Genomic DNA, 12,911 nt, shown 5'->3' on the forward strand with positions numbered 1-12,911 from the left:
CTCTCTTTTTCCCTATTTCTTTTTCTTTTTACTTTTTGCTACACTTTTTTTCTTGCTTTTTTTTTTTTTTTTTAATTTGTCCCTTCCCTGTGCCCATCTTCTTCCTTGACGACTCCTTCCAAAATGGGCTCCCTTGTCGAACCATAACAAAATAAAACCATGTCCGACGAGCCCTCACCAACGTTTTGGGACCATCGTCGGACCACCACTCATCGGCCGACCTGCCCATCAATTTCCTCTTGTCATCGAACGGCCATTGTCGACCACAAAGCATGAAACACAAAACAACATAAACAATGACAGGGCGGTGGCAGCAAAACGATCGAACGACCAACGCCCGGGAATGCTAATCACAAAAACATCTCAACAGAACAAATCAACCCATTAACATTCGGTTTGGGAAAATTTCAAACAAGGACCTACAAAGGCCATCATTTTCTCAAAAGAGGACGCAAGTGAAGTTTGTCTCAAATAAGGACTCAAAGTGTCTTCATTTTCTCAAAAGAGGACATGGAGTGGAGTTTGTCTCAAATAAGGACCCAAAGTGATTATTTAGTCTCAAAGAAGGACCTCATTTGCTAGCTGGTGAATAAATGCATCTCGATGCATATTCCGGTAGCCTGATCGAGGATATTTTTGTCCATTTTTTTTTTAAATTTTCAGTTGTCTTGTTCTTTATTATTATTATTATTATTATTATTATTATTATTATTATTATTATTATTATTATTATTATTATTATTATTATTATTATTATTATTATTATTAGGTCAATGGTGGCACTGTTCATCATCTTCTTTGTCGTATGTTCGTCTTCTTCTCAAGAACATCGGACTTGGGAAGGGCCACCAACCCCTCACCGGCCATGGGCGAGGGCTTGTAGGCCGACCCTTGCTTGATCTGGCGAGAGTGGCCTCAGTTGTGGCTAGCGAGGGCTATTGAGCCCTCGCTGGCTACAAGTGAGGGCTTGCAAGCCCTCGTCGGCCCTTATTAGTGGCCGGTGAGGTGGGCGAGACCTCGCTCAAGGCCAGCGAGGGGTGACCTCGCTAATGGCTGTGAGGGGCGACCTCCCCCACCTCCGCCCGCTGCTCCACCAACAACCTCGTCTTCTGCTAGGACTACGATTGGGATGCCCGTGTCGCTTTCTTCATCCCTTCCTCCCACCACTGCTCCTAGATCGACGACTTCTTCAGCTATCCCTTTTGCCCTCGAGGACCTTCTTGTAGGGCCTCGATTTGGATGGCCCCCCTCTCTCATGGCCAGTGAGGGCTCGATGGCCCTTGCCCGTTGTCAGCGATGGGCATGGAGCCCTCGCTTGTTGCCAGTGATGGGCGTCGAGCCCTCGCCAGCCCTTACCCGGCCGACGCTCGCTGGCCTTTCCCCAAGTTTGGTGTTCTTGATCTGGGCAAGAAGAAGTGAACAAGGGACGAAGAAGACGATGAACAGGGCAACCAAGAATGAAAAAAAAAATTGGACGAAAATACTGTAATCAGGCCACCAGAATATACATTGAAGATGCATTTATTCACCGGTCGGCGAGTGAGGTCCTTCTTTGAAATTAAATGACTACTTTGGGTCATTCTTTGAAACAAACTTCACTTCAGGTCCTCTTTTGAGAAAACGATGGTACTTTGGGTCCTTATTTGAGACAAACTTCACTTCAGACAAACTTCACTTCAGGTTCTCTTTTGAGAAAATGATGGCACTTTGGTTTCTTATTTGAAATTTTCCCTTCGGTTTTGGCCAAAAAGGGCAAAAGCAAAACTAGATGTCCATGAAGCATTTCATTGAGCGAGTGATGTGCGACATCGAGCGAAGGGTTTCCAACTTGACTAGGACTTGAAACGGGGCCGAGATTCTTAGCAAACATTCAACAACGCCCAACGACTTAGCGAAAGACCTACGGGGGCCAGAGTTCATGTGAGCCAAATGGCCACGAACCCCAGCCCGGCGTACCCAAGGGAGGCAGCAAACAAAGGGAAAAATGGAAGCTTACTAGTTCGGGCTTGAGGACTTCTACCAGGAGGGGTCGTTGGACGGAGCATGCGTATGGCCAAGTGGTCAGCCAAGGCTACCTCTCACTCTTTGTTTAGTCTCAGCTTTCACTGTCTCAGCTCCTCTCCTCCCTCGCGGCTCTGTCACTCACTCAAACTCTCTCCAGCTCTCTGTCCTTCGCTTGAACCAAAGAACCCCCTCCGAAAACCAGAACCTCCAGCCCCCTTTTGATGACTAGCGACCAGCGTGCTTGCCTTCTGCCCCGCGACCACCAACTCCGGTGCGATGCTCGCGCCTCCCCACTGCCTGTTCTTCCTCTCTTGTTCTCTTACCTTCTCTTTTCTGCAAAATGCGTAAAGGACAAAGAGGGAGAGGCAAAAAGGGCTGAGCTCTTCTTGGGCGAAATAAAAGAAAAGTGGGCCGGCCTAGGCGAAGAAAAAGAAAAGGGAAAGAAAGAGGCTAGGTTGACTTGCTCCCGGCCCGGTCTCATTTTCCCATTTTCGTTTCTTTTTTTTTTTTCTTTTGTTTCGTTATTAATTTCTCTTAAAAATTAATTTTTTTTCCTTCGATGACAATATTTTTGGAAAAAGTTAAAAAAAAAAAATTCAATATGCGGTGCAATAATGAAAGCACGATAACTTTTAATGAAAATTATTTAGTTTACTCTTTTCTTCATTCTTGTTTTTTTTTTAGCAACGATTCCTTTTGCATGCGATTAAGTCCTAAATAAAATGATAAAATTTATGTGTCAACAAAAAAAAGTGCAATGGAGAAAATAGAAAACATGTCTATGGGCGCACGTCACAAAGAAGTGAAATGGAGAAGATCCTCTCAAAAGTCTATAACTCTTTATTGCAACAAGAGGATTGCACGTCATACTGAACAAAACAAACTAAGACTCTTGAGCGGCTTAAAGTAGACATGTTTTGAAACCTGAAAAAGGGGATTGAAGTAAAGGAACGATTTTGGACCCCTTTCTCTCCCAAAAAAAAAAAAGGTGGGGTGGTTTTGATTTCGGGACAAAAGTAGAGGGATCGGCGATGACATTTCACCAGCAAATAAATGATAAAAAAGGAAGGAGAAAAATTGTTGAAAAAGGCCCAACAGAATCCTCGAAAACATATCCAATTAAAGTTTAATAAGACTTAGGACGAGTTTGACCGTGAAGTGAACATACTTTTTTGACATATGCCATTAGCAATATTAGGAATACCATAAGCTACTTTTCTGAATTCACTTGTTAGGTGGCGTGGTACATTTTGTATTTCTAAATTCATTCACTTGTTTAAGCACACATAGATCTGCACATTATTTAATTTAATAGATGAGTCTTAGTATATTTCTAGCTTACTCTCCTACCATAGAGGATCGCATCTGCTGATATTGTCCTTAAATAAGTCACATTCAAGAACTAGAGATGCTCACAAATTTTTTCTCATCATTCCGTCCTCAGTTATTATGCTGAAGGGAAAGTAACTCTATTTCAACAACCCCAGCTTATCATCACCCTCAAAAAGGAAAAAGGAAAACACTACCCAGATAGTACAAAGAATCCAGAATTCACAAGAAAACATAACTTTGACTCCTTTAGATCTCACTATTGAAGAAGAAGGAGGATCAGCTACAATCACCCCGGGTGGCGGAACAAGTGTTGGTGCCGGTGCTGGTGCTTCATGGAAGACAGTCTCAATAAAGTATTGGTAAAGCCGAAACCTAACATCGCAGCTTGGAGCCAAGACTCTAGGCCCGTTTGATTCGGCTTTGGGGAAATGCCCTTGGGAGAATGCAAATACCTTTGAGATAAAAGGGTTTTCGAAATGTTACACCGTTTGGTAAATTGTAGTCTCAAAAAGCATTGAAATGTAACTTTAACATAAATACCATTTAAAAAAAGAAAATATGAAAATCCAATTCGGTGGTGGCGAGCCGCCGACCAACCGCCGGCGGCCAGATTTGACCGCTTGAGGTCGTGACCTCGGGCGACGTTGTTGCCGCCCTGGAGGTGTGACCTTAGGTGAGTCGTCTAGAGGCACGACCTCGGCGAGTCGACCTCCAGCCGCCTAAGGTCGCAACCTTAGGCGAGTCATGACCTTAGTCGCTTGAGGTCATGACCTCAGGCGAGTTGCGACCTCCAGTCGCCTGAGGTCGCGAACCTCAGGCGAGTTGCGATGAGTTGTGTGGCATCCCAAAAATTCAAGACAAGCTCTAAGGTGTATTAAAGCCCATAATTAGGTAATGAAATTACCTATGGTTTATGCTTTAGCCATTAGTCTCCTCTTAAGACTAAGTGATATATGCTTGTGTTCATGAGATTTTAAATTAGATAAATTAATGAGAATAATCTATTCTTGGCTATGCACTTTATAGACTAAGTTCCTATAAATAAAATGTTACAAGATTTTGGCCATGTGGAATTTAGTAATTAAATTCTTAAAAGAAAGAATTAAAGATGAATAATTGAAAGTGAAATTGTGGGTTTAATTAGGTTGGGCCTTAGGCCCAAGAGTATGGATTTTGGAGGGCCAAATGGCCGGCCCATTGGAGCCAAGGAGGGGCTGTCGACCAGCCCATTTGCTGGCCCAAAGCCCAGCCGAGAATGAAGCCCATTAACCTTGCATGTCCTCCAACACTTGTTCTCTCCTTTTTGCCACTTGTTCTCCTCATGAGAACACTTGTCCCTCATGCAAGATAAGAATACATGCAATTTATATAGCAACCAAAAAGAGAGAGAGAGGGAGTGGTCGGTCTAGGTGCCGAGAGAGAGGAGAGAAAGAGAGAAAGAGAGGAAGAGAGGAAGAGAGAAAGGAGAGGGAGGAGTCGCCCGTTGCCGCCCGCATGCCGTTCGTCTGTCGCCGGTGTGCCGTCCGTGTGCTCGTATTTGCTCGGTCTTAGAGGCAAGTTGGGACTGATTTCCACCCTTGCATGTGTGCCTTGCATGTGTGATTGAATTCTTGGATGTTTAGAGGCTAGAAATCGAAGTACATGAGGTTTGTTCTTGGAGATGCTTGCTGTTTTCGTATGAACTGCCTGAACCAGAATCTTGTGAGAGCTTGTATGCATGTTTTGAGTTCGATTTTGACTTTGATCTCTTCATGAAAGTTGTAGCTAACATATTAAAATACAACATACTAAAATTTGGTACAAAATGATGGAGATTTGAGGGGTAAAACTCTCATCCTACGGAGACACCAGATCTGGAACGATTTCACTGACCTTTCGGTGGATTTGTGGTTGCATGTTGATTTGCACTAAGAATATCTCTTCGATTTCTTCATGAAAGTTGTAGGGGACATATTAAAATACAACATACTCAAATTTGAAGTAAAATGAACGAGTATAACCTAGTAAATAGACTAAATCTTGAAGATGGAAATTCTGGAGATGTGGTACAGGACACCCCAGACTTCATGGACCTAAATGACGACTATACTCTGGCTATTTGACTTAGATCTCTTCATAAAACTTGTAGAGAACATCTTGATGTAAAACATATCCAAATTTCAGAGGTAACGAAGAATAATAGGTAGGTGAAAACTCAGTATTTTGGAGAAGCATGCACTGGACGATTCGGTGTTAGATCCAGAAGCTTCGTGTGACTGTATAAAATAATATAAAAATAATCTGACTAGGAAGTCTTCATGAAAAATGTACTTTAGTGTCTTGGCTATAACTCGGTAAAATTTCGTAATTTTGAAGGTCGTATGGATATTTTAATCAAATTATTTCGAAACTGTGCATTCTGATTTCATCCGAAAATTACATGCTGTTTTGTGTGAATTATGGATTTGTGTGGGATTCTATTTGGCCATGTATTTTGCATGAAATCATTATCATATTGTCTTTTTTATTACTTGCCTTAATTTTTATGATTTTTGAGAATTATATAGATATTTAAATTTAATATTTTTGAAAGTGGCACAAGCTGGAATTTAAATAAATATAAAAAGGGCATGATAAATGGATTATTTTAATTGGCATAAATTCCATAAATATTATTTTATGAATAATTGCATCATGTTGCGTGTATGATGTGGTCTTGATGTATGCATTGAGATGCATATATGAATTCAATGATGAATATGATCTTGAATGCCATCACATCACATGCCATGATTAAAATTGAGCTATAATTGAAGATGTGAATTGAGATAAATGAGAAGGTCGTCAGAGGTGTGAGCCGATGATGCCCCGGGAGTGTCGGGATGCCCGGTGGTATACGGTACATAATTCCAGGGGAGGCCTGGTGGTATGTCGGTACGTAATTCCGGAAGCCTCGGAGGTTTGTGCCCGGGGGGATGCCTCGCGATGCTAGTTGGGATGCGAGATGCTCGGCCAGGGAGTGTAAATGTCGGAAGCCTCGGAGGTTTTTGCCCGAGGGGATGCCTCGTGATGCCAGTTGGGATACGAGATGCCCGGAATGTGGGGGGCCGGATGCCCAGTGGCCTTAAATGGTTGAATGCCGAAGGGTTCTTGCGATGCCAGGATTGGGCGCAAGTGATGAATGTGGGATGCAAACATTGGTCCCGGGAAGGATAAATGTGGCGGTCCAATGTGAAAAGATGACATGAGAAATTAAAATTGAAATATGCATGATGATATATGCATGACATGATGATATGTGCATGGATGCATGGTAATGATGATGGCACATGTGATATGATGATGATGAATGCATGGATGCATGGTAATGATGATGGCACATGTGATATGATGATGATGAATGCATGGATGCATGCCAATGATGATGGTAAATGCATGATATGATGGTAATGAATATATGATGATGTATGTACATGAGGTATGATGACATGTGCATGATATCAAGGTAAATTGTGCATGGATACTTCAATGACATGTAATGCTATGATTGTGATGATTGCATGGCATGATGTTTTGAGTGGTTTGTTGGTCCTTTACCTACTGAGTAGTTGTACTCACCCCATTTGGGGAATAACATTTCAGACTAGATAAGATACATCTGCTGCCACTGCTACCAGTAGATGAATCAAGTGGTTGGTTATGATTACAAGAAGGCGAATAGTAAAGGGAGGAACTTTTGGACGCCAACACTAATCGATGGACTTTAAGTATTCGACTGTTGGAGAAGATGTCGGTCATCCTTTGAAGTGTAGTCGAGTATAGAAGACTATGGCATTTTGATGTACCGACTAAAGATGTCCATATGCTCTATGTAAATAAACATGTTCGGTTTTAACTTATATAAGATGTTTAGTAGGTGTGCATCGTTTTCTGAATATAGGGAATGGAGTTGTTGGATGTGCTTCCGTATATAAATTGCGCAAGGGACCGATCTAAAAGATGTAAACCCCCAAGTTTTATGGACCCGCTGCAATTGAAATGGTATCAGAGTGACATGTTATTAGGAAAAAGGTGAATGGTAAGCGAACTGTGGTGACCCTAATCGGATCGGGGGCCGTCAAGGGGTGCCACAAGTTGCGACCTCAGTTGCCTGAGGTTCGTCACGACCTCAGTCGCCTAAGGTTCGTCACGACCTCCAGTCGCCTGAGGTCGCGAACCTCAAGCAAGTTGCGACCTCAGTCGCCTGAGGCTGCAGAGGCCAGATCTGGCCATTCGGCGGCCAGATCTGGCCTTTGGACCGCTAGATCTAGCCTTCGAATTGCCAGATTTGGTGGCCTGAGGTGGCACTGACCCGGTTAACGCCGCTTGGGTTCACGCGACCTTAGGCGGCGTCGCCTGGTTCGTGTGCGCTAGGCAACACCGCCTGGGTGGCGGGTCGCTCCACCCCTAGGTGGTGGTCACTGGGGACGCGCGACCCTCAGGCGGTGGTGGCAACTGCTGGAGAAGCCTGATGGGTGGGGAAGAAGAAGATGAACTGGGAAGAAGATGGTCGGGAAGAAGAAGACGAAGAGAGAAATGAAATGACGCGGTGAAATTTTACATTTCCCAATGCTTAATGCCCAAAGCGACCACTCCCAAGTATTCAGCTTCCAGCATTTGGAATGCCCACATTTCACAAAAGAGCATTCGAATGTTTTGCCAAACATAAAAAATTTTCCCCAAGGGGTTTTGGGTGGGAAAGTCCAACCAAATGGGGCCTCTCCCTCCTTCCTTGTCTTTGGGCAGATTCTCGATAGCTCTTTGCAAGCACACCTTGCACTCCACTGACATCAAATCCAGCGTGCACTGAGCGAGCGTGTAGAGCCGCTTCGAGCTCGTGATGTCGGCGTTCTTGACAGCAAACCTCTTCTTAGACCCATCGCTCGTCGCACTCTCCACCAATTCATCGGTCGTGTCCTTTAGCAACTGGCAAAGCTGCTAGGGCTTGAAATGTTGACCACGTTCATCAATACGAAGGCTAGCACATCTTGCTTAATGGAGAAAATGGAGTGGTTCAAGTAACGTAGCGTGCACTCATCATACCAAATGATGGAGTCTTTCTCTTTAGGGTAGTTGCTGAGTATTTCCTTGCTCGCGTTGGCCACGCAGTGGGCACAAGCAGTGGCAGCGACGTCGTCATAGCAGAGGAATAGCCCGTAGGCACGGTCAAGTGGGTTTTTGCTGGCAGTGGCATTGGCAAAGCCGTTGGCATTCGTGGTGGCGACAAAGGAGAGGGAAGAGAGGAGGGTGTTAGATTTGTTTGGTAGGTGGATTTGGAAGTGAAGAGGGTGGTGTTTGGGCAATCATGATACAGATATTCGGGTGCAGCTTCAGTAATGTGAGCGCAAATGCTGAGAAAACTAAAGAAGAAGAAGATGAGAGAGAGGTGAATGTGTCATGAAGGTAATTGAGGAAGAAAATGTGGGAAACTATTCGAAGAGGAAAATGTATTGATCTCATTCAATTGTACAATCTATATACAATAGTGTATATATTACAAGAGGAGACTTAGTTAATAAGTAAATAATTATTTTTCTAATCTTTCTAATCCTAAAATAATCACAAATCCTATCAATTACAATCCACAAAAATCTTCAATCATATCTTCCAACACTCCCCCTCAAGCTGGTGGCTTGTATATGTCCAAGACGCCTAACTTGTTTAAAAGATATGTATGCTGTCTTTGACAAAGTGGTTTAGTAAATATATCTACAGGCTCCTCCGTGGTTTTGATCCCTCTTGTCTTGATGATGCCTTCTTGGATCTTCTCTCGAGTGAAATGGCAATCAACTTCTATATGTTTTGTCCTCTCATGTAATATGGGATTTGCTGCAAGCTTGAGGGCTGAATCATTATCACAAAAGAGTAATGTCGGACCCTTAACTTGTATCTCAAGATCTAGAAGTAAGCCTCGTAGCCATACTACTTCACAAACAGTCTTAGCCATAGATCGATATTCAGCTTCTGTTGAGGATAAGGACATAGTAGACTGCTTCTTTGTCTTCTATGAAAGTAATGACTTTCCAAATTTGATACAAAAGCCAGTGATAGATCTCCTACTCATAGGACATGTAGCATAATTGCACTTTTGTGAGAGGAGTATCCCTAGACCTAGACATTTCTTCAGGTATTTTACTACCTTCAAAGCTACATTCATATAGGACTGCTTTGGACTGTGCATGAACTGACTAAGAGTATGTATTGCATAGCAAATGTCTGGCCTAGTCATGGTGAGATAGATAAGTTTTCCAACAACTCTTTGATAGCTTGTCGGATCTTTCAATAATGGATCGTCAGAAGGTGATATCCCAACATCATAATCAACAGTGGTCAATTTGGCATTTTGTTCAATGGGAATAATGGCTGGTTTGCATTCTGATAATCCTGCTTCTGATATAATCTCCATCACGAATTTTCGTTAGCTAAGAGAGATTCCTTGATCTGAATGAGCTATCTTTATTCCAAGAAAATATTCAGGTGACCCTAAATCTTTGATGTGAAAAGAGGAATGCAGATACTCATTAAGCTTTTTTATAGCAAAATCATCATTTCTCATGATAAGTATGTCATCAACATAGATCATTAGGTAGATAGATGACATATCTTTTGTCCAAGTGAATAGGGCATAATCATACTTGGACTGTTTGAATCTGGTAGTTGTAAGTGTATAAGTAAATTTGGCATACCATTGTCGAGAGGCTTGCTTCAGTCCATAAAGAGATTTGCGGAGACAACATACCTTAGACTCCCCTTGTCTTCACAATCCTTGTGAAAGATCCATGTAAATTTCTTCATTCAAATCACCATGAAGAAAGGCATTGTGGACATCCATTTGGTGCAGTGACCAGTCTCGAAGAGCAGCGACGGATAAGAAGGAACAAACCGTGACATCCTTGGCCACCGGAGATAAGGTTTTGTGGTAGTCAAAACCTTCTTGTTGTGTGAAACCCTTGGCCACCAACCGAGCCTTATATCTTTCTATAGAACCATCTGCTCTGTACTTAATCCTGTATACCCATTTATATCCATTGGGTTTATGATGAATAGGTAATGGAACGATATCCCAAGTATGATTTTCAAATAAGGCCTGTAGTTCTGCCTCCATGGCCTTTTACCAACATGGATCATGTATTGCCTCATTTTAACTAGTGGACTCTCGTTCCTCATAAATATGGCTAATGCAACATAGATTTACTGAGGACAGCTAATCAAATGAAGCATATGTAGAAATAGGATAACGAGTACCTGACGTTTTTGAGGAAGAGCACACATAATCCTTCGTCTTGGCTAGCAAGCAAGTAACATGACTAGATCGTCGCGGTGGCTCATTCTACACCTCCAAAGGTGATTCTTCAATTGTTGTGGGTTCTATGGAAGCTGTCATCTGAGACTCCTTTTCCATAGGATGATCTTCAATCGAATGTCCAGTAGAAAACTCATTGGACATTGAAGGTGACGTTGTATCCATTCCATGACGTCTTGGAGGAGAAATAACAATTTATGATTTTTCAGAAGATAGATCCTCTTCTGACAAGAATCAATGATTAGTTTTCATATCATTTGCAGATATAGAGGTGGCATCTTTGAAGGGAAAAATATCTTCATGAAAAACAACATCCCTACTGACAAAAAATTCTCCGGTGGACTGCTATTAACATTAGGCATTACAATAAATAAAACAATAAATAAAAAAGAATAAAGAATGAGGATTTAAAATGCTTCATAAACCCGATATCCTTTCTTTAGGTTGGGATATCCCATGAATATGCACTAGCAAGCACAAGGGCCCATTTTATCGCGGGGCCTACTATAGTCACATAATAGAGACAACCAAACACTTTGAGATGACTTAGGTCTGGTTTCCTCCCATATAATATCTCAAATGTAGTTTTCCCTTCTAAGATGCGTGATGGCATATGATTTATCAGATATGTTGCAATGACCACACAATCTCCCCAAAATTTTTCACTCAACAACTCCATTTTGCTGTGGGGTATAAGTGTAGGAACTTTCAAGCTAAATTCCATTTGAGGAAAAGAAAGAAGCACATTCACCATTAGAGAAATCTCTTCCGTTATCAGTGCAAATGTGTCAAATTGACTTCCCAAATTGATTTTTGGATAAGGAAAGAAAAATCCTTAGATGAGAAAGGACTTGATTTTTGGATTGCATGAGGAACACTCATGTGGTGTGACAGCCTGAATTTTCAGATTTCATTTTCGATTAAATAAATCGGGCCTTTCGTTGACGTGCCGATGGTGTTATTATCTGAGTTGATTACTCACGAGATAACTAGACTTTTTGGGGAAGCCATTAAGGGATTTTAATGCAATAGACATGATAATTCGACTAGGAATCGACTGCTCGACCGTGTTGATCTGCAATGGTCATTACGGCATTGTCAAAATCAATCAGAGATCAAAGATAGGTCAATTCGACTCAGATATGTGATCAAAGTGTGGATGATTCTACTTGATTGCAAAATTCCCATCAATTGGCACTAAATTGATTTTCTGTCATTTTGGATATCCCGTGTCGATAATTGAAACCTTGAAATTTTCATGACAACCAAGAGTCACCAATGTGTCGAAGATGTACATTGTGACTCGAGATAAATCGATCACAGGTCAAATGCACCAAAAATTTCTAAAAGTTACCCGATAGACTAGGTCACCCTAAAATCGCGTCGAATTGAAATTAACCGCAAATTTGAATACGATTTCAGAAATTGAAAGTTCTGTCGTGTTACAATTCATGTTAGGAATGTGGACTTATCCTCCACAGAATTTTCAGAGATTCTGAGATTTTTACGGAAAATCGTTTTGGACAATTTGGAAGTTAGAAGAAATTTTGTTTAGCCGAATTGAGGGGAGTTTTGACTTCCAAGCTGAACTATTTGGCGTTAGGGAGGAGAAGTACACTATCAGCATCAAAACTTGTGTATGACGCTCACTTTGGTGCCAAAAGTTTCTATCGGATCACTTAAGTGCCAACAAATTTGAAAAACAATCACTTCAGTGCCAACGCAGATGGAATTGGCCGGAAATCCGATGTGGCACATTTTTATTAATTTTTTAAGCGAACGTGGCTTGTTAGAGAGTACGGTCGGCCATCCAAACAACAAAACGACGCCGTTTCGCATCTTCTCCCAACTTAGAAACCCTAAATCCCAAAATTGAGAGAGGAGAGAGAGAGAGAGAGAGAGAGAGAGAGAGAGAGAGAGAGAGAGAGAGAGAGAGAGAGGAACATCGTCTTCTTCTTCCTTGAAGACCAACACCAACAGCAACACCAGCAGTGGCACCAGCTGTGACATCTTGAAATTCGAACCCGTTTTGATAAAGTGAAATGGGATTTCGTCGACGTGCCTATGATCCTTTTTCTCTGAGCTGATCACTCATGAGTTAACTAACCTATTGGGTGAACTCGTTAAGGGATATATCCGCGGTAAAATCCCAAAAAGCTACATAATTGGTTGGATTGGACTAAAATCACGTTTGATCGATTATAACCAGAGAATTGAATTCGATTTCAGGAATTGAATATTCGAGCGTGTCATA

This window comes from Eucalyptus grandis, chromosome 5 (genome assembly GCF_016545825.1).
Source record: "Eucalyptus grandis isolate ANBG69807.140 chromosome 5, ASM1654582v1, whole genome shotgun sequence".
In the NCBI taxonomy this organism is placed as follows: domain Eukaryota; kingdom Viridiplantae; phylum Streptophyta; class Magnoliopsida; order Myrtales; family Myrtaceae; genus Eucalyptus; species Eucalyptus grandis.